At 53.6% G+C, this 26,494-nt stretch overlaps 1 pseudogene; it reads right to left on the bottom strand.

Annotated features, from left to right (window-relative positions):
- Nucleotides 1-26,022, bottom strand: part of LOC118700747 (zinc finger protein 850-like) — a 32,884-nt pseudogene extending 6,862 nt beyond the window's left edge.
- Between the last annotated feature and the right edge of the window lie 472 nt (nt 26,023-26,494).

Genomic DNA, 26,494 nt, shown 5'->3' with positions numbered 1-26,494 from the left:
GAGAATGTTGATTCTATGATCAGAAGGCTTGATTTATTATTTTATGATATATGTTACATTAAGATTATACTAAAAAGAAATAGAAAGGAAAAGGTTTCTTCAGAAGCTAGCTAAACTAAGAATAGAAAAGAATGAATAACAAAGATCTGTGTCTCAGACAGAGCAAGAGCCAGCTCTGCCATGAGTGGTCAAGAAATCTAAACACTCACAGGAGACCAATCATGGGTCTACCTGTTGCATTCTACAGCAGCAGATAGCCATTTTTTACTTTTGGTTGCTGAAACTGCAGCTTCTCACAAGGAAAAATCCTAAGAAAGGATTTTTCATGAAAGATGTCTGCGACACTTTTCCTCTTCCTCTATCTGGCCAAGGCTTGAGAATGACAAATCCTGGTTTGAAGCAACAAACAAGGGGGTGAGCACCCTGGGATGGGGTTCCTCCTGAACAAGTCCATCTCAGGAAGTCACCAGATGCTTTGTGTCCATAAAACTCTCCAAAGCACCAAGACTCAGCCCCCAAAAAACCCCTCATAAGAGATCTGCCTCTCTCGTCTCTCCATTTTCGGGTTCTGCAGGTTTCCCTTCACTGGGCTGATAGGGGGCCTGTGGCTTCTGGCATGGCTCGTTCGAGGATCTTGTTTATGGATGATCCAGGGGCTTTTGATGGTCCCTTTTCCCCTGACTCTCTGCTCCAGGGTTCCACAGATCCCAGGGGTCCCCACACTCCAGGCCCTTCTGCTCTGGCCTTCAGGTTGCCAAGGGTTCTCCAGCTCTGGGTGAGCTATCCTCTCTTCCCACTCCAGGGGTCTCAGGGTTCCCCTCCACTGCTCTCCTGGGGCATCACAAAGACCCATATCCTCTCCCCACCAGTACCTGGTGATTGTCACATGGACCCCAAATAACACCCAAAGGGGGAACTGCAACTCAGCATTGGGGTCCTGCAAGATACAAAGTTCCCCCAAAAAAACCAAGCCCTTGCAGTGATCCACAAAGTTATTTGGGTCTCAAGTATGCAATCTGTAAACTCCAAACATTCCGCATAAAAAAACTCTTGAGAACTCTCTGATATATCTAGGGCAACCTCCTCCTCCCTGGCCACCTGCAGGATAGAACCTCGTACTTTTCCTGTCTCCCTTCTCGTGCTCCCATGCCTCCTCCTTCCCAACCCTGGACCTCTCCTTCGTACTCCCCTCTGCCCCACATCTGCTGCAGCACTAGCTGGTGGATTGGGAGAATAACCCCCAAAAATCCCCCAGGAATGGACAAGAGGATTGGGGATCCCCCCAGTGCAGATCCATCCCCTCCCAGAGCCCTGGAGAATCACTCAAGGGATGATGTGATGGGGACACAAAGAGACCCCCTACACGATGTCCTTTCCCGCTGTGCCCCCTCCCCTAATCTCCCTCTCCTACCCCTTTCCATCATGTACCCTAATCCCAGCTCTGCCCAGCTCAGTTTGGGGCTGACCCACCCCCTTCTTTCATTCAGTCAAAGTATCCTAAATGTCCTTTTATGACTTCTCTCCCCCTTTCAAATTGTGTTGAAAGGAATAAGTGATGTGTCTTTACAAACAGATGGTGTGAATATGCTGGGAGATAGGGCCAGCAACTTGTAGATGAGGAACTGACAGGAGAAACCACCAGTTTCAGAAAATGGTTTTTAATTCACACAGAGACTTCGACTCAGCCAAAGTCCTGATAAATTCCGGAACTTCAAGAAGAACAAAGATTTAAGAGAGCCATGAATATCATGTGTAATACAAAAGGAGAGAATGTTCAAGAAGTTTGCACATTTTCCCACAGCTAATTAAGGATGTAGATACCTAGGGGGAGACACATTGGCAGGACAGGGACCAGATCTGGGATACCAGGTGTGGAGGGGATGGTGAGCACAAGGAGGAGGATGAAGGAACATCTGGGAAAGGCAGATTAAGGGAAAGTGTCAGAATTTTCTTTTATGGCTTTTATTTCAGAGACTGCAAAACGAACTGGTTTTGCAGAAAGCTCAGCAGCTGTGAGAGGATGAGCACCCACAGACACTGAGGGGGGCTGCAGGAGGGACAGAAGAAGGCCCTGCACCACTTGGGCACAAAGGCCCAGCAGGTGAGTGCAATAAGAGAGCAGAAAAAGGCCAAGCTGAAGGCAAAGGCCAGGGCAGAGTTCCTACAGCCCCTGAGGGATCAACCCCAGGGCCCAAGGGGGCCCCAGCACCCAGGGCACGGGCTCGGCCACAAGCACCCGGCAGAGGCATTGCCCTCCTCGGCAGGGGACAGCCCACCCAAACAGCCCCTGGCAAGGAATCAGGGCTCCAGCTGCAGGGCACAAGGACACTGCAAGCACAGACAGCAGCACCCTCAGGACCAGCAAGTCCACCCCTTGATGGACATGGATTGGCAGGGCTGTCACAGCTCCCATCACACCAGGAACCCTCCACACTGGAGCCCTTGAGAACATTCAGGTGGGTCTGCATTGAGAGGAGGCCTCCCCTGATGGACACAGGGGCCTCTCAATCCACTCTGAATCTCAGATGCAAGGGGGGAAAATTGTCAAAAAGTTGTTTGATCATTCAGGTGCTAAGTGGGAAAGATGAGCAGGTGTGTTTTCTTCAACCACTATCAGTAGATGTGGGAGATAGATTTGAAATGCATGGGTTTCTACTTCCTCCTAATTGTGATTATCATTTACTGGGAAGGGATTCAATGGCTAATGTGGAAATACAGATTTGTATTCTAAAAGGTAAAACAGAGGCTAATGATGTATCTTGGTGTCAGATGAGTGGCAAGGCCTGTGCTAAACTGAGCCCTGAAGTGTGGGCAGCCCCAGGAAAACACAGACCATTTAATATGGAGCCTCTCCAAATTACTTTGAAGCAACCAGGACAAGAAGTGTCTAAAAGCAACACCCTGTTCCAAGGGTGGGAAAGAAGGAAGGGCTCACAGCCTGGTGCTGAGTCCCTGTTCAAGGCAGGGCTTTTGGAGCCAGGGATGTCTCCCTACAACACTCCTATCCTGCCAGTCAACAACCTGGATGGATGGACAGGAGGAGGAAAACAGAATCTTCAAGTATTAAAGTGAAGATTAACTGAGGCTGCTGGCCTGGGCCTTCCAGACAGGGAATAAGAATTTGAATTGTATGTTAAACAGGGCCGTGCCAAAGGAATCCTTCTGCTAAAACGCTTAACCCAGTGGCCAGAGAGTGGCCTCATTGTCTGCACAATTGTGCAGCCCCGGCCCCACTGGGAACTGAGGCCTGAAAACTGATAACAGCAGGAACTCTCATTGTTCAAGTCTGGCATCAAGGTAAAGCTTGGATAACCAAAAGAGCCTCTAAATGGATGAGCAGGGCTCGGTTATTACAGTATGAAACTTGTTCAGTGGCACCAGGAGGATTTAGAACTGAGGACAGGGGAAGAGTTTAACCCAGCCTCCTGTTTGAACAGCCTGGAGAGGGGCTGGCAAGAAACCCAGGACTGCACTCAAGGGACAGAGCTCCCGACCCAGGCTGAGAGAGACTGATGAGACACATCCACCTTGGGACTTTGCTGTTGCCAACACCCAGCCAGGACATCGGCTCCTGCCTAAGGAGTGCAAAGCAGCACCACTGGTGGCCAAGGGGCCCATGCCAAGTGTCCCTGAGGCCAGAAACAGCCGCCAGCACAGCTGAACACGGGGGGACCCCTCAGCCTGGCCTCAGGGGCTCTGAAGCCCCGGAGATTTGCACTTCCCGCCTGCAGCAGGACCATGGGAGCCGCCCCCGAGCCTGCCCTGAAGGCAACGCAGCAGCAGCCAGGGCTCCACAGCGGGCCAAGCCCCTGGGCCTGCCCACAGATCCTCTGCTCAAACCCTGGGAAATCCTGGCCACCCTCCTCTGGCACCTCCAGCCACTGCGGCCAAGCCTTGCTGCCACTGCTGCAGCTTCAGCGCTGGCTGGGCCTGCACTGCCACAGCTGCTGGGGAGCACCACGGCACAATTCCACTCTGGGGCTCACTCACACCCACACTCTGGGCTGCCTGGAATAAGATTACACCATGGGAATGTTTTTTCTTAATAATGCTACTTTTATATTGTCACTTCGTTTGGGTCAGCAGTGTGACAATCAATTTTTATTCTTAGCTGAAGAAGTAGAAAAAAATCTTTATGGCTTTGGATTCTTTTTGGGCGTGTGTTTGTGTGGCTGTTAGTGATGGAAAAATTTTGTTGTGGTTTTTGTTATCTTTACCTATAGGTTGCAATTGCAAAACTAGAAGAGATTAAAATGTGGCCCTTTAATGCATAAACAGTTAATAGAATACTGTTAAAAAAAAAAATCTGGTCTTTGCTGGGGGCCACATGTGAGTCACAGAATGGCTTCCCTGGAAGAGAAGCTTCATTCCAGGCAGCCTGGAGAGGAGCTTTAGAAATGCAAATTAACACTCCTGGGGCAAAGCCTGGACAATGTACCTGGGTCTTCCTGCCTGGGGCAGGAATTGGGCTGATTCCCTCTGCCCCTCACCCCAAGCTCTGCCTGCTTGCCCTGATGGAATTTGCACAGCTCAAGGCAGAGCCCAGGGTGAGGATATCTGACCCTGAAACAGGTGAAGCTGCAAAGGGAAACAGCAAAAGGAGAAAGTTGTGAAAACTTCACTAAGTGCGGGAGAAATCATCCCTCTGCCCACTCCAACATGTGCTGTCACTGTCTGTGTTATATAGGGTGTATTAGAGCACTGGGGTGTTTCTGCTACTACAACATCAGAGAAATCAGTTAGGAATCCAAGTATTTGATAATTTAATTAGAGAAAAGCAGTCAATTGATGCAGCTGTGGCTGGAAGGAGCACCCAAAAATGGGGAAAAGATGAACGGCCAGCAGAACAAATCCTACAACACCGTGGACCAGCCCCTGGGAACCCAAACCAATTCATGTCAGGAGCCACAGAACCCATTTCTCATTTCAATGGCATCATTAGATTACAAGCTGCCCTGGGAATAACCAACCAGACAGCTCCAGCTCCTGACATTCCTGCTGACCAATCCACTGAAATGAGGAACACAACATTTCACCATGGGATGGGATCAGATCATCTGTTAGCAGAAAAAGGAAGAGTTAATGAAAAATTAAATGACTCAAACTGCTGTTGGCAAATACATGACAACCAAAAAGTGGAGAAACAGAAAACAAAGGAAATAAGAAAGCAGCTCATGTACTGGTACAAACGTGAAAAGGATGGGAATGGGACACGGTTTTGTGGTTCCCTGGCAGACCATGTGTTTAACGAATGCTGTTTCTCCTCTGATGTGCTACAGCAACTCTCATCTTTTTACCATGCTCCACACCGTGAGAGTGCAGCTCATTCAGCAGCTGAGCGAGGGGATGCAGGTGGCAGCCAGGCCTCCTGATCCAGAAACAGCTACAGAAGGACAGGGAATGAGGGCACTGAGAATAATCCCAAAAGCAAAGAGGACCCAGTAAGAAAAATCAGACGCAATGAGTGAATCTGCTTGGAGAAAGGGTCAGGGACTTGTAGACAGGAAGGCAATGGAAGAAACCATAAGCTTCAGAAAATGTTGCTAATTGACACAGACTCGTGCTTCAAGTCCTGCTAAATTCCTGAACTTCGAGGAAAAGAACAAAGAGTTAACAGAGCCAGGAATATCGGCTGTTCTACAAAAGTGGGAGTGCACATTAACGAGGACATGCAGTTGGCGGATCGGGAAGTCTGAACCTTCCAAGTACCTCAGCCAGTGGGCAAAGGGAAAGGGAGATGAGGCCGGGAAAATGAGGATAAAAAGGAGGCTGCGAACTACAACAATGGCAGAGAGCGCACGGCAAATGCCCCACGGCCTCTCCCTCTGCTCAGCAATAAAGTCACTTGTACAGGACTCCTCTGTCTCCTCGGGGCACAGAAACCTCCGGCCACGTCAATTTCCCCGCACAGCCCCGGGCACGGGGCAGCCGCCTCTGTCCCAGCCACAGCAACCGGGCCGAGCCAGCGCTGCTCCGGCAGCGGCTCCTGCCGAGGCAGCGGCCGCAAGGAGACCGCGGGCAGCCGCTCCCGCAGCGCCCTCACGCCAGCGGCAACACGCGCCGGACACGGCACAACGAACCCGCCTGAGCCCCCTGCCGCCCCCGAGGCCCGCAGCGAGCCCCGAGCCCCCGCACAACCCAGCGCGCCTCCCACCTGCGCTGCGGCCGCCTCCCAGCTCCGCCGCCGCCTCAGCGCGCGAGCCACGGCCGCCCTCAGGCCGCCACCGGGGCCCTGCCCCCCCCGCTCCCACCAATCAGCGCGCCAGAACCACGACTGACGGCACCGTCGCCCAATCGCAGCCAGGGGCGGGCTCTGCACACGGCACAGCCTCGCCCCGCGCTCTCAGGGCCCCCCGGGCTGCGTGAGGGCAGAGCCGGAGATGAGGAGCAGCCCTGGAACGGGCCCGAGCCCGAGGGGGATTGAGCTGAAAACACAAACAAACTTCTCCGCACCTTCCGCTACGGCTTTCCCAGCACGGCGGCTTCGGTGGCTCCAGCTCAGCGGGAAGCCCTGGAGCCTCACTTCTCCTACCCCTAATTAGGAGCATCAGGGCATCTGATCAGCATCTTCATCAGTGCGATACTAACCAAACTGAACTGATGTGGAGCCCCCAGCAGCGCCTCTCTGCCGTCCCAGCTGCAGCCCTCGCTGGCTGCTCCAGCCTCAAGGGCAGACCGGGAGCTCTGGGAAGGGGTCTCGGCTCGGGGGGCAGCCCCCGGGGCAGCCCCATGGCCCCCACGGCAGCTCCAAGGCTCCTCCAGCCGGGATGGAACGTGGCACGGGGAGCAGGGGAAGGGACGGGGCTGCCGGCGCCAGGGGAACACGAGGGACACCGGGGGCACTTCACAAGCATTTAATGCAAAAGATAAAATCATAAGGAAGGCAAAAGGAACAGCACCTGCGTCACCATAGCACAGGGCCACATGAGGACATGTCCCACTGGAGTGCGGTGATGCTGGCCGGATGCTGGGCACCCACCAAAGCCGCTCTCTCACTGCCCTCCACAGCCGGACAGAGGAGACAAAATGTAACCAAGGGTTCAGGAGTTGAGATAAGGACCGGGAGAGATCCCGCATCAAACATCATCATGGGCAGAACAGGCTCAAAACTGGAGATATGAGTTGAATTTATTGGTTACAAACTGGGGACTAATAGAAGTAGTAGACTAGTAGAAGTAGATGAAAACCCCTTCAAAACACCTTCCCCCACCATTCCCTCCTTCCAGCTCTACCTCCTACTTCTACAGTCCAGGGAGACAGGGAATGGGGCCATGCTCAGTTCATGCCCCGTGGCTTCTCCCTCTGCTCAGGGACAGGAATCATTGCCCTGCTCACTACTGGAGTGCCTCCCATAGGAAAGTTCCACAGGAACTTCTCCAACCTGAGTCCATCCCATGGGGCACAGCCCCCCTCAAACTGCTACACTGTGGGTTACTCTGCCACGGGGTCAGTCCTTCCAGGACAGGCTGCTCCAGTGGGGCCCTTCTGGCCACGGGTCTCCCATGGAGTCACAGCCTCCTCTCAGACATCCTGGTGCTTGGGCATGGGCTCCTGGTATGTGGGAACTCAGCACATCACTCCGGACGTCCAGAGTTACCGAGAGAACCCTTGGGGGGCTTGGAAATCCTACAATGTTGCCAGGAGCGTCTGGTGGCTTGACTTCGATCCCTCTAGGGATGTGCCACCTGTTTGAGGACATGAGAGTCACTTGAGAATGAATGGTGCAAGAATGATGTATTTGCAAGGTGAAATACAGATTTGGGTTTTGGTACAGGGGGGTTATGGAGACAAGATGGAGGGATCAGGGCGTGTCTTGTCCTTCTTCTTTCTTCTTCTTGTCATCCATTTTCTGTGGTGATGTTGGCACTTGGGGATTTGTCCATGGTGAAGGTGTACTTGCTAATATGGGTGAAAGGTATTGGGGAATAAAGGTAAATATGATGTACGTAGTTTTTAGTATAAAAAGACATGACCGCCCTATGGGTGGTCAGAGTGCCCTTGGCTGCCTTGCAGGTCAGACCTCTGCTGGGCAGAAAGAAAATTCTGTAGATAAGAAATAATAAACAATATGAAGACTGAAAACCTGAAGAGTCCAGACTTGTCCTTTGAAGCGCGGGCTGCCCCAAAACCATCCTACACGTGTCTGGGCAGAGACAGACAGCCGACCAGACACTGGTGGATCTCTGCATCCCCGTGAATCTCCAAGGGCCATCAGTCTGCAATTCCCACGGTTGGTCTCTGTCCCCATGAATGTTCCTGCCCCTACATTCATCAAGGTGTTCAGAGGGAACCGGGAAGATGTGGAGCCTCCCAGCCAGGTTTCTTCCCAACACGGATCACCCAGACCATGGATCACCAGGGATCTGCCCAATGGAGGTCACTGGGGATCATCCAATGCAGATCCTCCCTTGGGGGATGGAGCTGGAGCAGCGCATGAAACTCTTCCCACACTTGGGGCACTCGCAGGATTTCCCTTTACAGGTACCTCAGTGAGTGTCAGGTCAAGGTTGAGCTCCTGGAGAAGCTCTTCCCACTCTCAGGACACTCATAGGGCCTCTCCCTGGTGTGTCCTCAGGTGTGAGCTCTGGCTGGGGTAGCACGGGGCTCTTGCCTGCTCCCACCCACTGAGCGGGAAGCAGGAAGGGGAAAGGAAGGAAAAGTGATGGGTGGAGATAAAAATTTGGGGGTTGTGGTCACCCTGGGTGGGAGCTTCCAATCCTTTGGTCTGGAGATCTTGAAAGGGGGGCACGCAGAGATGGATGGGGGATCCCCAGGGATTTTGGGGGCAGGATGAGGGATTGTGTGAGTCCCTTGCTGGGGGGAAGAGGGTCTGGCTGGAGCCCCCTGGTGCTCCTGGGGCCCTCGGCTGGAGAGTTGGCATAGGCTCAAAATAGCTCGATCCCACTTCAAAATCCTCAATCCCACCCCAAAATACACAATCCCACAGAATCCCCAAAACCCACAGAAGTGGTGGGGATGGAGATTGGGACTAGTGGGATGAGGGAGAGATTCTGCTTCCTAGAACAGAGGAGTATATAGAGCAATAGGCAGAACTGGAGGGGTTTCCCTCCTGGCATTCTCCAGCCCTTGGCATTCCCGGTTGCCAGGTCCCTTGAGGGAATCCAACCCCTCCTCACCATCCCCCTGTGTTTAGCCCTTTCCTTCCCACAACCTCCACTGGCTTCTTCTCTGGAGAAAACTTGGATCCACTGACTCCTTGCTCTCCCCTCTGTACATGCAGATACTTCTCCATTGATAAATATTGTCCTCATGTACTCTGTGAGCCTGTAAATAATGGACAAGGCTTGGCAACCTCAGGACTGGATTTTTTGGGTGTGTGTTGTTGGGATTTTTTAAATATTGATGTCTCTTCTCCATTCCCTTTCCAGGTTGGGAGGATTTAAACACAGCTCCAGTCTTTCAGTGTCTGAGGTGTGAGCATTTAGCACCAGACTGTGCCAGGCATGGAGCCACAGGGACACTGGAGGGACATTTACCTGCCTGACACAGCCTCAGCTGAGCAACTACAGCCTGTGCTGAAACAGCCACTGGCAGAGATGATTTCTGATGAATCTTGTCTGCCTCCCAGGAACCAGTTTGAAAAGAAAAACCTCTCAATTTGCTGAGGCAAAGAAAAAGAAAGATAGTATTGAATAAAATAAAAGCAAGGCCTCTTGGGACAATGGTTGTCTTTAAAAAGCCAAAGCCAACAACACTCTGTATTGATTAAAAATCTAGCTTTTGATTTCTCTGTTTTTCATATCTGTTGTCTTCTGGAAAATTGTGGTAGTGGAGTTTGGTTTTTTTGGTTTTTTTTTGTTTTTTTTTTTTTTAAGCAGACATGCTGAAATACTTCTAGGTAAAGAAAATAAATAGGAAATTTTCCCCTTCTCCTAATCAAATTGTGTGGTTTGTCAACAGAAGTATTGAGACTGTATGTCCAGCAAGCCTGTGCCATTCCAAAGTGCTTTCCTTTGAAATGACAGCTCTTTTACTTTGTGGATAGGAATAAATCAAAGCTATCCTGGAAACAGAAACTGTCCCTCCTTTTTTCCCTTCTTACAGGAATACAAACATGTTTTGTTCTGGTGAATGCTTTCCACATGAGGGCAGCCCATGTCCAGCCCAAATTCCTCTCTTGCAGGAAAGTCTCTCCTGCAGATGCAGAGCTTGAGCTGACAGAGAAAAATGGGACCTCACAAGAGAAGAAAAGTCTTCTAAGGAGAATAGAATTGTTCAGGTTGGAAAAGAGCTCTGAGCTCATCAAGTCCAACCATCAACCCAGCACTGCCAAGGCCACCACAACCATGTCCCCAAGTGCCATATCTACAGGTGCTTGAAATGCCTTCATGGATGTGACTCACCCTTAGCCCTTACAGCCTGTTCCAGTGCTTGACCATGCTTTCAGGGAAAAAATTGTTCCTCTGTCCTATCTAAACCTTCTCTGGCACAACTTATGTGTGACCTTGTTCACAGGAGTGTTAGGATGAGGGAAGAGACGAGGATCAACTCCATGTTTCAGAAGGCTTGATTTATTATTTTATGATATATATTTTATTAAAACTGTACTAAAAGAATAGAAGAAAGGTTTTCATCAGAAGGCTAGCTAAGAATAGAATAAGAAGGAATAAATAACAAAGGCTTGTGTCTCGGACAGAGAGTCTGAGCCAGCTGACTGTGATTGGCCATTAATTAGAAACAACCACATGAGACCAATCACAGATCCACCTGTTGCATTCCACAGCAGCAGATAATCATTGTTTACATTTTGTTCCTGAGGTCTCTTGTTGAGGCTTCCAGTCTCTCAGCTTCTCAGGAGGAAAAATCCTAAGGAAAGGATTTTTCATAAAACATGTCTGTGACACTTGTGGCCATTTCCTCTCGTCCCATCGCTTTTCTGTGGGGGAAGAGACTGATTCCCCCCTTGCTGCAGGTGCCTTTCAGGGAGCTGTGCCCTGCTGTCTCCTGCTCAGCTGCTCTCGCCCAGCACCCCAGGGCCCTTTCCAGCCCCTGTGCCCCAGGCTCTGCAGGGGCTCCTGTGACCCCAGCGCAGGATCCGCAGCATCCGACACTGGGCCCTGGGGAACTTCCGACCCTTGGCCTCAGCCCATCCCTCCAGGCTGCTCAGATCCCCCTGCAGAGCCTTCCTGCCCTCCAGCACACCAACACCACCCACTGAAGCCAAGACTCCAATTGCACCATACTTTTTTTTTTCTATTGAATTCCTTGAATAGAGCCACAATCACCCACAAACCTCCTGACTGCTCAGGACCTGGCTGTGCTGCCCTGACCCAACCTTCAGAGAAAGAAAGGATCGGGTTCCAGCCCTGTTCTCAGCACTGTTTTACTCCTGGTGAGGTGACAGCAGGAGGGTTTTGTTGTCTTTGCCTTGGGAATTGTAGATCATGGCTGCTGTTGCCACTCTTCTGGCTGCCACCTGAATTTTATCAGTACAACTGCAATTGCCTCTTTCAATCAGTGCTACCCACGGCGCTTTCATGATGGGGAACTCAGTATTTTTGTCACAGAACTCATGCTTAGCAGATTTTTAAATACTCACAAGTGCCTGAGCACTAAGCTGAGGACAATTAAAGCCACACAGGCCACATTTACAGCACTCACATTCACAGCCCTGTTGCTGGTGCTGGTGAAATAGAATCAATTTACAGAAGCCATCACAGAAATTGCCTCTGGGGTGTCAAAAAAATGAAAAAATCCACCAGGAGAAGGAAAAAAACAGAACTTATTGACCAACTTCATTGCTTCTTCTGAGCAGCAGAAAATAGAGATGACACCAAACTGGGTGTGAGTGTGGATCTGTTGGAGGGTAGGAGGCTCTGCAGAGGAACCTGGACAGGCTGGATCCCAGGGGTGAATCCAACGATGTGAGGTTTAACAAGATCAAGTGCTGGGTCCCGCACTTTGGCTACAACAACCCCTGCAGCACTACAGGCTGGGGACAGAGGGGCTGGACAGCAGCCAGGCAGAAAGGGACCTGGGAGCACTGATGGACAGCAGCTGGACATGAGGCAGCAGTGTGCCCAAGTGGGCAAGAAGGCCAATGGCTCCTGGCCTGGATTGGGAATGGTGTGGCCAGCAGGAGCAGGGCAGGGATTCTTCCCCTGCACTCGGCACTGGTGAGGCCACACCTTGAGTCCTGTGTCCAGTCCTGGGCCCCCAATTTAGGAAGGATCTTGAGCTGCTGGAACATGTCCAGAGAAGGGCAGCAAGGCTGGTGAAGGGTCTGGAACACAAGTCCTGTGAGGACCAGCTGAGAGAGCTGGGAGTGTTTATCCTGGAGAACAGGAGGCTCAGGAGAGACCTCATCATTGCCTGCAAGTCCCTAACAGGAGGGGGCAGCCAGGTGGGGTTGGGCTCTGTTCCCAGGGAACAGTGACAGGACAGGAAGACACTGCCTGGAGCTGCACTGGGGAGGTCCAGGCTGGACATTGGGAAGTTCTTCATAGAAAATGTGATTGGGAATTGGGATGGGCTGCCCAGGGAGGTGGTAGAGTGACTGTCCCTGGAGCAGTTTAAAACTGGAAGTGACACCTAGTGCCATGGTCAGGGTGACAGGGTGGCGTTGGGTCATAGGCTGGACTTGATCTCAAAGGTCTTTTCCAAGCTGGTTAATTCTGTGATTCTGTGATCTAGGCCTGCATGGCCCCAGTTTTAGGGGAAACTCCTCTCCAATTGCTATAGATACCCCCAAATCCTCTCAAGCCCTACATTTTCCTCCCAAATGACAGTAAAATCACTGGGTTTAGAGGTCTTTGTTCAATTTCTTTATTTTTATGACAATTTCATGTTTTTGTAGCGAATAAAAATAGATGAAATAAAATCAAGCTCAAAAAAGGAGTTACTTGTCAGCATCATGAGAATATCTGTAGGGTTGGGTTCAGTGCAGGGAAGAGCCTTTGTTGGAGGGGTTTCCACCCCAGATCTTGGTCTTTGCCCAAATCCATCACCATTTGGCTATGGAAGACACCTGTGGGCCATAGAGAATCAGAATAATGGAACCACTGAGGCTTGAAAAGACCTCAAAGACGATCCAACATTGCTTGATGCCACAGGAAAAAAGGATTGGATGAAGAGCTGAGACTTTTAGGGTTGAAAGCCAACAAATCCACTCTTTCTAATGAATCCTTGATGCCATTCTGAGTCCCGATGGATGTTCCTGCCCCTGCCTTCATTCAGGTGCCCACAGGGAATCAGGATGATGTGGAGACCACCAGCCAGGTGTCTTCTCAAAAGAGTTCACCCAGAATAGGGGTCACCAGGACACTGTCCAACAGGGGTCACTGGGGATAACCCAAAGCAGATCCTCCCATGGAGGATGGAGCTGGAGCAGTGCACAAAGCTCTTCTTGCACTTGGGGCACTTACAGGGCTTCCTTTACAGGTGGGTCCATTTGTGTGATGTCAAGGCAGAGCTCTGTCCCTTCCCACGCTCCCCACACTCGTAGGGCCTCTCCCCACTGTGGATGCCCTGGTGCATGGTGAGGGTGAAGTTGTACTTGAAGCCCTTCCCGCAGTCAGGGCAGCAGAAGGGCCTCTACTCCGTGTGTGTTTGATGATGCATGAGGAGATTTGACCTGGTCTGAAACCCCTTCCCACACTTGGAACACTCGTAGGGCTGTTCCTCACTGTGGGTCTTCTTGTGGCCGATCAGGCTAGATCTATGGCAGAAGCTCTTCCCACATCTGAAGCATTTGTAGGGTCGTTCTCCCGAGTGGATCTTCTGGTGCTGGACTAGGACTGAGCTCAGGCTGAAGCTCTTCCCACATTCCCCACACTTGTAGGGCCGTTCCCCCGTGTGCTGGCGCATGTGGGGGATGAGCTGGGAGCTGCAGTTGAAGTTCTTCCCACATTCCAAGCACTTGTAGGGCCATTCCCCTGTGTGCACTTGGTGGTGGATGAAGAGGTGGGAGGTGTGGCTGAAGCTCTTCCCACATTCTAAGCACATGTAGGGCTTTTCCCTGTCATCAAGCTGCTCATGGACCACCAGAGTGGATTTTTGGATGAAGCAATGGGGGGGTCTTTGCTCCTCAGAGCACCCTGGGCTGGGTTTGGAGCCCTTCCTTGTGGGGGATTCCTTTGGTTTTTCCTCCTTGTTGGATTCCTGCCCCTTGGAGCCACTCAAAATGGCCTCTTCCACGAGATTCTGCTGTGGGGATTTGTCCATCCTGGTCTCCATCTGCAGCTCAGTGCCTGGGGGAGGAAGGACAAGGAGAGAATGGGAGGAGAAGAAGGGAAAAGGCAGAAGGAGAAGAAGGAAGGAGATCCCCCCATCCATCCCTGGCAGGATGGTGTTAGCAGCAGGGCTGTCCTGCAGCCAGAGGCCGTGCTGGGCTGGGAGATGGAACAGGAGAGAGGGGGAAAGGGGCAGTGACTTCCTCCTCACCTGCCTGGCTGTCCTGGAGCATCTTCCTCACTGCCCCCTCCTCCTCCATTTGGCCAAGCCTTGGGAATAAGAAGTCGGGTTTTGAGGGAAAAACAAGGGGTGAACACATTGGCCTGAGAGTTCCTCCTGCCTGAGTCCATCTCTAGAAGTCACCAAGTATCTTGTGTCCATGAAAATCTCCAGAACATCAAGACTCAAAGGAAAAAAATCCCTCCCTGGGTTTTCCCCTTGTGGATGCTGCGGGTCCTGCATATATTGGAGGTCTGCTCCAGGTTTCCAGGAACCCCAGGGATTCCCCTCACGTTGGGGTTCTGGGAGTCCCCCTTCTCTGGGCTGCTGAGGGTCCCATGGGTCCCCCTCTCTGGAGCTGCACTAAGGGATGCCGAGGGTTTTGGGGTCCCTCCTCCCCATGACTCTCTGGTCCGGGGTGCAGGGGGTCTCAGGGGTCTCCTCCGTCTGGGGTCCCCACTTCGGTGTCCCACGGTGTCCCCCACTCCAAGCTCATCCCTTCTCTGCTGCCTCTTCTCCAGGTTCCCCTCACTCCCGGCTGTCGGGGTCCCCCTCTCCAGGCCCCCATTTCAGGGTCAGGGACTCCCGGGGCTCCCCCATTTTCGCGTTCCCCCTCTCAAAGCTGCTCCTCTCCCCCCGCCGGTACCGGGCGAGCCTCACGTGGCTCCGGGGACCTTCCATCCCCCACCCACCCGGCAGCCGCACCGGGAAACTCCAAAAACAAAACTTCCCAGGACCCCCGCAGAATCCGCCCAAAGAGGGCTTCCAGTCAGCTTTGGACTCCTGTAAGATCCAAACATCGCTCCGCCCGCCCCGTCCCGAAAAAAAGAAACAGAAACCGCCAAAGATACTTCGGGTGAGCTCCAAATATCCCTCCCTCCTTCAAAAAACTCCTGCCGGGATCGCCCAAGATATTCGGGGCGAGGTCTCCCTCCCCGCTCACCTGCGGGATGCTGCCGGCGATGCTCCCGACGCGAAGGGGCTGCAGAGCCAGAGAGCGATGGACACTCGTGCTGCCTCCTCTGGCTGCTCCTCTTCTTGCTCCTCCTCTACCCCTCCTCTTCCTCTCGCCCCTCCTCCTCCTCCTCCTCTTCCTCCTCCTCCTCCCATCCCTCGGCTGCAGGCGAGGAGCTCTCGGGTGAGCGGAGCGGGGACGGGACCCGGTGGAAAGGGGTGGGAGAGGGGGATAGGGGGAGGTGGGACAGGGGGAAGAGGGTTCTCGATGACGGGCTCACAGTTAAACCCAGGACCCCCAAATCCCCTCCCTGTCCTCCCAGCCCTTCCCGGCGCTGTGGGGGCCGGGCCGTACCCCAGTGCCGGCTCAGGGGCTGCTCCAGGCTGACGTGCAGCCTGGCAGCTGGAGGTGACCCCACACTGAGGGGGGTTTCCAGCAGCACCAGGAGCTCGTGAGTCCAGTCCCCATTGGGGACCACATCAGTAGCCAACACAGAGCTCCTGCTGGCCCTGGAACCACCTCACCTGGATGGCAGCAGGGTAGAAATCCATCACGGAGCAGAGCAGGCAGCCGGGGCCGGGCTGGGAGCTCGAGGGCACCAGCGAGATGGATACGGTGGGATGAGCAGAGGGCTTGGGGACCCCCCAGTGCGAATCTGCGTCTCTCCCCCACCCCCCCCAAGCTGCAAGGAATCGCTCCAGGGAACGAGTGCTGCAGGACAGAGATCCATCCTTTCTCTCACCCCCTTTCTCATTCCCCAAATCTAAAGACCCCTTCCAACACAATTGGGATTTCCCAGCCTCGTGCCCCAGTCTTTGGAGATCCCAGCCCCTTCTTTTCCCCCATTCTTTTGCCCCTTCCATACCATCCCACCAATCCCAAACCCCCCCTGCCCCGTGTTTGGTTTTGGGGGATGCAGGCCAGGCCCCTCCTCCTCAGTCTGGGGGTCACGTTCCCCCTTTCCCTCTATTCTGGCAGCTCCTGGCAGCTTTTTCTCTAGGAGGAATCCCTGAGTTTTGGGATTTTTGGGGTGCAGTTTTGGAGGGAGAGAGCTCACTCTGGCTTTCCCCTCCCTGTTGTGGCCTCTCAGCTGCCCCTGACACCCTGAGGGTGCTGGGATTTCCCTCCTGGGGACAAGGATGTTCATTCCCTTCCAGGAGCCCAATGCCCGGCTGGGGCTCCAGTTCAGGGGGTCCTTGAGCAGCTGCCCCAGAACCTCCCCCAGGGTCTCCCAGCAGAGCCAAAGCCACTTGGCCTGGGGTCCCCAAAGGCCTCAGTAAGCCCCAAATCCCTCCCAGGAACCCTCAACCCCCTCAAACCCAGCATCCCCCACATCCCCTGCAAGTTCCCCCCATGGCACCAGCCATGGCCATGTCCCCACATGTCACTGGCCATGTCCCACCATGTCCTCACCCACGGCTGTCTCCCCACCATGTTTCCATCCCTGTCATTGTCCCCCACATCTCCATCCATGCCCGTGTCCCCCTGTGTCCCATGGTAAAAAGATGAGAGTTGCTGTAGCACATCAGAGGAGAAACAGCATTCGTTAAACCCATGGTCTGCCAGGGAACCACAAAACCGTGTCCCATTCCCATCCTTTCCACATTTGTACCAGTACATGAGCTGCTTTCTTGTTTCCTTTTTCTTCTGTTTCTCTACTTTTCCATTGTCATCTATTTGCCAACAGAGTTTGAGTCATTTAATTTTCCAGAAACTCCTCCTTTGTCTGCTAACAGATGATCTGATCCCATCCCATGGTGAAATGTTGTGTTCCTCATTTCAGTGGATTGGTCAGCAGGAAGGTCAGGAGCTGGAGCTGTCTGGTTGGTTATTCCGAGGGCAGCTTGTAATCTAATGATGCCATTGAAATGAGAAATGGGTTCTGTGGCTCCTGATATGAATTGGTTTGGGTTCCCAGGGGCTGGTCCACGGTGTTGTAGGATTTGTTCTGCTGGCCGTTCATCTTTTCTCCATTTTTGAGGGCTCTCTCCAGCCACAGCTGCATCAATTGACTGCTTTTCTCTAACTGAATCATCAAAAACTTGGATTCCCAGCTGATTTCTCTGAAGTTGTGTTAGCAAAAAATCCCCAGTGCTCTAATACACCCTATATAACATAGACAGTGACAGCACATGTTGGAGTGGGCAGAGGGATGATTCCCCCCCCCATTTATTTATAGTGAAGTTTTCACAGCATTCTCCATTTGCTGTTTCCCTTTGCAGCTTCGCCCGTTTCTGTTGCAGGGTCAGATATCCTCACCCTGGGCTCTGCCTTGAGCTGTGCAAATTCCATCAGTGCAAGCAGGCAGAGCTTGGGGTGAGGGGCAGAGGGAATCAGCCCAATTCCTGCCCCAGGCAGGAAGACCCAGGTACATTGTCCAGGCTTTGCCCCAGGAGTGTTCATTTGCATTTCTAAAGCTCCTCTCCAGGATGCCTGGAATGAAGCTTCTCTTCCAGGGAAGCCATTCTGTGACTCACATGTGGTCCCCCTAAAAGCTACTTTTTTTTTTTTAACAATACAATATTAACTTTTTACCAGTTTAAGGGTCACCTTTAAAGCTCTTCTGGTTTTTAAAAATGAGGCCTAAATTTGAATATCGAAGAACCCTACCAAAATTTTTCCATCACAACAGCCACACACACACATATGCAAAAAAAATGCAAAGCCATAAAGATTTTTTCTACTTCTTCTCCTACGACTAAAAACTGACTCTCACACCCCTGGCCCAACACCCCTAATCTAACTGGCAATATAAAAGTGGGATTATTAAGAAAAAACATTCTAATCGTGTAATCTTGTCACCAAAACTGCAAGAAGAACCAAAATTCTTCAACAATATTTCTAGTGTTAGAGAATCAAGGCAATAATTGATTCTGTCCAGGGTGTGCAACAGAAATCATTTCATTCACACATAGCCCAGGTGTGCAGAGAAAAATCTTTCCATGACACGTGGGTTTTACTAGATTTATCCTTAACTTTTTACCATCCAAAAGCCATTCTAATTGTTTATTGTTCATTGCTTCCAAGTTGCCGGGATCTTAGAAGCATTTGGTTTCCTATAGGACCCGAATTTCTTTGCTTCTGATGTTAATTAGCTCCACACTCCTGGATTTCCTTCTCAGCCTTTTCCAGACCAGGTGTCTCCAGCTGTGCGGGGGCAGTGTCTGGGGTAGCTGTTGGTTGCTGTTTGCTGCTGGGCGTTGATGTTTTGTTGCTGGTCGTTATCTCTGTGGGTGTCTTTTGGGCTATTCCCAGTCTGTGGAGATGTTGAACTCATCTCCATTGAGTGGTGTAACACCCCTTAAATAAAACCTTTAAAATTTCTTTCCCCAAGGCAAAGACAAACCAAGCCTGAGTAGAGAAATAAGATTTAGAAGACATAAACTTGCTATATTTTGCAGCAATGCAGTCGCAGTCAGCCCAGAGTGTGGGTGTGAGTGAGCCCCAGAGTGGAATTGTGCCGTGGTGCTCCCCAGCAGCTGTGGCAGTGCAGGCCCAGCCAGCGCTGAAGCTGCAGCAGTGGCAGCAAGGCTTGGCCGCAGTGGCTGGAGGTGCCAGAGGAGGGTGGCCAGGATTTCCCAGGGTTTGAGCAGAGGATCTGTGGGCAGGCCCAGGGGCTTGGCCCGCTGTGGAGCCCTGGCTGCTGCTGCGTTGCCTTCAGGGCAGGCTCGGGGGCGGCTCCCATGGTCCTGCTGCAGGCGGGAAGTGCAAATCTCCGGGGCTTCAGAGCCCCTGAGGCCAGGCTGAGGGGTCCCCCCGTGTTCAGCTGTGCTGGCGGCTGTTTCTGGCCTCAGGGACACTTGGCATGGGCCCCTTGGCCACCAGTGGTGCTGCTTTGCACTCCTTAGGCAGGAGCCGATGTCCTGGCTGGGTGTTGGCAACAGCAAAGTCCCAAGGTGGATGTGTCTCATCAGTCTCTCTCAGCCTGGGTCGGGAGCTCTGTCCCTTGAGTGCAGTCCTGGGTTTCTTGCCAGCCCCTCTCCAGGCTGTTCAAACAGGAGGCTGGGTTAAACTCTTCCCCTGTCCTCCGTTCTAAATCCTCCTGGTGCCACTGAACAAGTTTCATACTGTAATAACCGTGCCCTGCTCATCCATTTAGAGGCTCTTTTGGTTATCCAAGCTTTACCTTGATGCCAGACTTGAACAATGAGAGTTCCTGCTGTTATCAGTTTTCAGGCCTCAGTTCCCAGTGGGGCCGGGGCTGCACAATTGTGCAGACAATGAGGCCACTCTCTGGCCACTGGGTTAAGCGTTTTAGCAGAAGGATTCCTTTGGCACGGCCCTGTTTAACATACAATTCAAATTCTTATTCCCTGTCTGGAAGGCCCAGGCCAGCAGCCTCAGTTAATCTTCACTTTAATACTTGAAGATTCTGTTTTCCTCCTCCTGTCCATCCATCCAGGTTGTTGACTGGCAGGATAGGAGTGTTGTAGGGAGACATCCCTGGCTCCAAAAGCCCTGCCTTGAACAGGGACTCAGTACCAGGCTGTGAGCCCTTCCTTCTTTCCCACCCTTGGAACAGGGTGTTGCTTTTAGACACTTCTTGTCCTGGTTGCTTCAAAGTAATTTGGAGAGGCTCCATATTAAATTGTCTGTGTTTTCCTGGGGCTGCCCACACTTCAGGGCTCAGTTTAGCACAGGCCTTGCCACTCATCTGATACCAAGATACATCATTAGCCTCTGTTTTACCTTTTAGAATACAAATCTGTATTTCCACATTAGCCATTGAATCCCTTCCCAGTAAATGATAATCACAATTAGGAGGAAGTAGAAACCCATGCATTTCAAATCTATCTCCCACATCTACTGATAGTGGTTGAAGAAAACACACCTGCTCATCTTTCCCACTTAGCCCCTGAATGATCAAACAACTTTTTGACAATTTTCCCCCCTTGCATCTGAGATTCAGAGTGGATTGAGAGGCCCCTGTGTCCATCAGGGGAGGCCTCCTCTCAATGCAGACCGAGCTGAATGTTCTCAAGGGCTCCAGTGTGGAGGGTCCCTAGTGTGATGGGAGCTGTGACAGCCCTGCCAATCCATGTCCATCAAGGGGTGGACTTGCTGGTCCTGAGGGTGCTGCTGTCTGTGCTTGCAGTGTCCTTGTGCCCTGCAGCTGGAGCCCTGATTCCTTGCCAGGGGCTGTTTGGGTGGGCTGTCCCCTGCCGAGGAGGGCAATGCCTCTGCCGGGTGCTTGTGGCCGAGCCCGTGCCCTGGGTGCTGGGGCCCCCTTGGGCCCTGGGGTTGATCCCTCAGGGGCTGTAGGAGCTCTGCCCTGGCCTTTGCCTTCAGCTTGGCCTTTTGCTGCTCCCTTCTTGCATTCACCTGCTGGGCCTTTGTGCCCAAGTGCTGCAGGGCCTTCTTCTGCCCCTCCTGCAGCCCCCCTCAGTGCCTGTGGGTGCTCATCCTCTGAGAGCTGCTGAGCTTTCTGCAAAATCATTCGTTTCTCCAGTGATCCCAACAAAATCCTTAAAAGAAAATCTCGATCCTTCCATGTATAATGCACATTTCCCAGGTGTTCCTTGCTCCTCGTCCCTGTGCTCAGGGTGCCCTCCCCAGCCCGTATCCCAGAGCCGCTCCCTGTCCTGCCGCAGTGTCCAAAGGCGCCCCCCCGGCGGGCAGGGCCGGCAGCTCCACGGGGCCGGGCAGCGGCCGGGGCGTCCCGCAGCCTCCTGGGGGCCGGGGGCCACTGCCGGCCCTGCCCGGGGCTGGTGGGGTCAGGCAGCGCCCGGCGCTGAGCCCCGGCTGCCCCACAGCCCCGGCCCGGCCCCGCAGCTCCCCCCAGGCCCCCAGCCCGTGCTCCCGGTCCCGCACCTCTGCGCCCGGTGCTGCCGCTGCCCCCCACAGAGAAACCCCCTGAAACCCTGACCTCCTTGTTTTCCTCTCCGGGAAACCGGGGATACAAATGATCAGCTGGCAAATGTTGAGGATAAGACTCTGCTGAAAAACATCCCTGTCCTCAGTATTTTTCTCTTCCTCCTCTTTTTCGTCATCATTTTTCTTACCACATAGATTCCTCCTGCAGCTTTTCGCCTTAACCATATTCCTGCACACTCCCCTTCACCCAATCCCTTCCCAGCACACCAACACCATCCATCCCCTGTTGTCCAAATCCCTTCTCCACTTCCCTCATTGCCCCCCTGGGTGTCCGTGTCCCGAATTACCTCTGGGAGAATGTGCAAACCACCTCAACGATCTCCCCTTTTGTATAAAATACAATATTCACAGTTCTGCTAAATCTTTGTTCTCCTCCACAAAGTTCAGGAATTTAGCAGGACCTTGGCTGAGCAGCATTTCCTGTTGATTAATAACAATTTCTGAAACTGATGGTTTCTCCTGTCACTTCCTTATCTACCTCAAAGGAGATTCACACCATATGTTTGTAAAGACACTTTCATTTCATTCTGTTCAACACGATGGGAAAATGGGGGAGAAGCCATAAAAGGGCATTTAGGACACCAGAACTTTGAGGGACAGGGGAGGGTCAGCCCTAAACTGAGCCAGAGGGGAGCTGGGATTTAGAGGGGATGATAGACAAAGGATAGGAGTGGTGGATAGCGGGAGGGGAAACAGCAGAAAAGGGGTTCCTGTGGTGGTCCCTTTGTGTCCCCATCACTCAATCCCTGGAGCAATTCCCCAGGGCTGTGGGAGGGGATGGATCCACACTGGGGGGTTCCCCAAACTCCCTGTCCATCTTTTGGGAGCTCCTTGGGCTGGTTCCCCCCACCCAGCAGCCGGTGATGCTTTTTCAGTGTGGGGCAGAGGGAGGTGGGAAAGGGGGATCTGGGTTGGTCACAGAGGAGGAGGGGAGGGGGAGAGGAGAAGGAGGAGCAGAAGGAGAAGCACAAGTTTCCATCCTGCTGGTGACTAAGGAGGGGGAGCTCACCCCAAATGTATCAGGGAGTCCTCCAGAAGAGAGGTTGTTCTAAGGGAAGTGTTTGGAGTTGGCAGATTCCAGAATCAAGACCCAAATATCTTGGTGGTCCCTGAGAGGGTTTGGTTTTTTGTGGGTATATATGGATCTTGCAGGACCCCAAAGCTGATCCTCCTTTTGGGGATAATTAGGGGTCCTCATGGCAATCACCAGGTACTGGTAGGGAGAGGACATCGGTCTTGGGACCCCCCCAGAAGATCAGTGGAGTGGAACCTCAAGACCTCTGGAGTGGGAAAAGGTGAGAGGGGTGGTTCCAGACTCGGGTGAGACCCAGCAGCCTGAAGGGGGGAGGGAGGGGCCTGGGGTGTGGGGACCCCTGGGATCTGTGGAATCCTGGAGCAGAGAATCAGGGGAGAACGGAGCCCTGGGACCCTCAAAATCCCCTGAGTCATCTGTATGCAAGACTCCAGAGAGGGGGAGCTCCAGGAGCCACGGGACTCCCATCAGCTCAAGGAAGAGAAACCACCAAACCCCAGACTGAAGAGACAAGAGGGGCAGATCTCCTATGAGGGTCATTTTGGGAGCTATATCTTGGTGCTTTGCAGATTTTTTTGAACTCAGAATCCCTGGAGACTTCCAGAGGTGGTCCTCTGCAGGAGGAACCCCCAGCCCAAGGCTCTCACCCCTTGTTTTTTCCCCCCAAACCAGGATTTGTCATTCCCAAGCTGTGGACAGATGGAGAAGAAAAAGCCCCAGAGATCCCGCACGAGGAGGGGCTGCAAACCCAGCCCAGCGAGGTTTGAGGAGGAAGGAGCCCCCCTGAGCCAGGAAGGCGGCCGGAGATCCAGCCAGAGCTCAGAGCTGGTGGAGAAGCCTCAGGCTGGAGAGAGGCCCCACAAGTGCTTGTAATGTGGGAAGGGTTTCAGGTACAGCTCCCATCTGAGGGAGCACCAGGTGATCCACACAGGGGAAAAGCCCTACAAGTGTGGGGAATGTGGGAAGGGCTTCAGCAAGAGCTGCAACCTCATCAGCCACAGCAAGATCCATACTGGGGAACGGCCTCACACCTGCCTGGAATGTGGGAAGAGCTTCGTGCGGAGCTCCAGCCTGAGGGAGCACCAGATGCTGCACGCTGGGGAGAGGCCCTTCGAGTGTCCCCAGTGTGGGAAGAGGTTTCTGAGGCCATCCCGTCTCCTCCTGCACCAGCGCATTCACAGAGAGGAGAGGCCCTTCTGCTGCCCTGACTGTGGGAAGGGCTTCAAGCACAACTCCACCCTCCTGAACTGGCGCCTGCACACTGGGGAGAGGCCCTGGGAGTGCCCCGAGTGTGGGAAGAGCTTAGTGCGCTGTTCCAGCTCCACCCCCCATGGAGCATCCACGGTTGATGATCCCCAGTGACCCCATTTGGGCAGAGCCCTGGTGATCCATGATCCTGATGATCCCTGCTGGGTGTGGGGAAGGTGTTAGAGAGATTTCTTTCCCTTCTCCTTGTGCTGCTGTGATTTGGTTGGTAATAAATTCCCTCCGTGTGCCCAGGCTGGGTCTGTTGTGCCCATGCTGGTGCTCAGGGCAGAATCCCTCCCGTTCCCTCTCAGCCTCCCCAGTGCCCACTTTGGGGCCGGGCCGTGCCCCAGTGCCGGCTCAGGGGCTGCTCCAGGCTGACGTGCAGCCTGGCAGCTGGAGGTGACCCCACACTGAGGGGGGTTTCCAGCAGCACCAGGAGCTGGTAGGTCCAGTCCCCATTGGGGACCACATCAGTAGCCAACACAGAGCTCCTGCTGGCCCTGGAACCACCTCACCTGGATGGCAGCAGGGTAGAAATCCATCACGGAGCAGAGCAGGCAGCCGGGACCGGGCTGGGAGCTCGAAGGGGGCACCAGCGAGATGGACACGCTGGGGGGCACTGGGAGAGAGCGGGGACACACTGGGATCAGCTGGGGGAAACTGGGAGAGAGAGGGGAGGGGTGGAATGGCCTTGAGAGGGACTGGGAGTGCACTTCGAGAACTGTGGAGCACTGAGAGAATGGGTGAAGGTCTCGGAGGGAAATTAGAAGTACTGGGAATGGACTGGTATTGAACTGGGAAAGAGATGAAAGTGACTGGGAGGGAGTTTGTGGACACTGAGGGGGCGGCACTGGGAGGAACTGGGAATGGCGTGCGCGGCACTGGGAGGCCGAGTCCAGAGCGGGGCACTGGGGGCTGCGGGTGTGCCCGGCAACTGATGAGTCATCAGAGATCCGCGCTCTGATTGGCTGAGGCGCGGCAGCACAACGCGCGGCTGAGACGGACACGCGGGGGGGCACTGGGAGTGACTGGGAATGGACTGGGAGAGCCACGGGAGCCACTGGAACGGAGAGGAGGCCGCGGGGACGGTCACAAGGAAGGCTGAGGGCTCTGGGGTGATTCCCAGGGAGGTTATGAGGGGACATGCTCGGGCCCCTCTCTATGCCCCAGGAGCTGCGGGCAGGAAAATCCAGGAGTGAAGCACCCGACACCCCAGACTGCCGGAGCCCTGCACCCCTGCGCTTCCTAAACGATTTCAGGGCTGTGCCAGAGCCAGCAGCCAGCCCTTTGTCATCTCAGTCACCCTTGGCTGTCACCCCCTGAGAAACCCAAACCCCATCAGTGCCCGGCTCTGATGTGAGTCCATCCCATGGGCAGCACCCCCCTCACCCGACTGCAGCCCCGGGGCCACTGTGCCACAGGGTCAGTCCTGCCAGGACAGGCAGCTCCAGCGGGAGCCCCTCCGGCCACGGGGTTCCCACGGGGTCACAGCCACCTCTCAGGCACCCCCCTGCACCAGGGGGCTGGTCCAGGGACTGTGGGGAGAACTCTGCATCCAGCACCTCCGTCTTTAGAACCACCAGGGAATTGCTCTGCTGGACACTGAGGACACTTCCAGCAGCTTCTCTCAGAGCCCGCCCCACTACCACAACCAGTTCATACAAACGCAATACATTCCAAAAAATGGAGTCCCAGATATCCAAGAACTCGGATGCGCCCCAGAATGGGGATGGAGATGTCCAGGGACTCAGGTGTGCCCATAAATGAGGCCCCAGCTGAGGGCATTCTCTGCTTGGCTGAGTGCTGCCTGAGGGCTGGGGCTGCAGAAGGGGGGACGCCCTCCTCCTGCGGGGGAAGCCCCACAAGCCCCTCGGAACCCCGGAGCTGGGCTGGTCCTGCCAGAATGCCGGGAGCCACCAAAACTGCTCCATCCCTGCCCTCTGCAGCTGCACAGGGAGAGGAAATACAAGGAAAGGCCCAGAAGCTGAGAAGGAATGGGAGAGATCCTGCCCTGAGCACCAGCATGGGCACAAGAGACCCGGCCTGGGCACAGAGAGTGAGTTTATTACCAACCATATCACAGCAGCACAAGGAGAAGGGAAAGATATCTCTCCAACACCTTCTTCCCACTGAACACAGATCCCCAGGATCACAGAACACCAGGGCTCTGCCCAAATGGGGTCACTGGGGATCATCCGACACGGATCCTCCCATGGGGGATGGAGCTGGAGCAGCGCACAAAGCTCTTCCTGCACTCGAGGCACTCACAGGGCTTCCCTTAGTGGCGCCTCCGTTGGTGTTGGGTCAAGTGAGAGCTCTGTGAGAAGCCCTTCCCGCACTCCCCAAGCCTGTAGGGCCTCTCCCCAGTGTGGATCTTGTGGTCCTTAATGCGGTGGGAGTTCTTGCTGAAGCTCTTCCCACATTCCAAGCCCCAGCAGGGATGTTCCTTGGTTTGGATCTCCTGATGCCAGACCAGGTGGGAGCTCTGGCTGTAGCTCATTCCACATTGCAAGCACTTGTAGGGTGTCTCAGCTTGAGAGACGATTTAAAAGAGGACACTCTGGAGTGAGTGTTGTCCCCTCTACAGGGTTCCAATTATCCCTTTCCACCAACAGGATATGAATGCTAATAAGTGAAATTTAAAAAAACAACAACAAAAAAAAAAAAACAACTCCGACAGTTTATTAACAAACAGAATGCCCACAAGGCAAGAATATTAATTTTTAAAAGTAAACAACTGCTAGATATTAAATTGTCAGCCCTTAGTCCCCCCACACACTCTGGGATGAAAGACCCAAAATGCCAGAGAAATCACCGCTCGCGACACGGGGTACAGGCGGCACCGGCTTCTCCCGCAGGGGAAAAGCCGACCAGGGGCCGTCCCGAAGGAGATGAAAGCCCGGGGCTCGCCCGGCGTTGGGCTCCTCCCCAGCCGGGCTCCGCGGGCACGGTCCCGGCAGCTGAAGCAGCGG

This window comes from Molothrus ater, chromosome 33 (genome assembly GCF_012460135.2).
Source record: "Molothrus ater isolate BHLD 08-10-18 breed brown headed cowbird chromosome 33, BPBGC_Mater_1.1, whole genome shotgun sequence".
Lineage (NCBI taxonomy): Eukaryota > Metazoa > Chordata > Aves > Passeriformes > Icteridae > Molothrus > Molothrus ater.
This window is presented reverse-complemented; position numbering and strand designations above follow the sequence as displayed.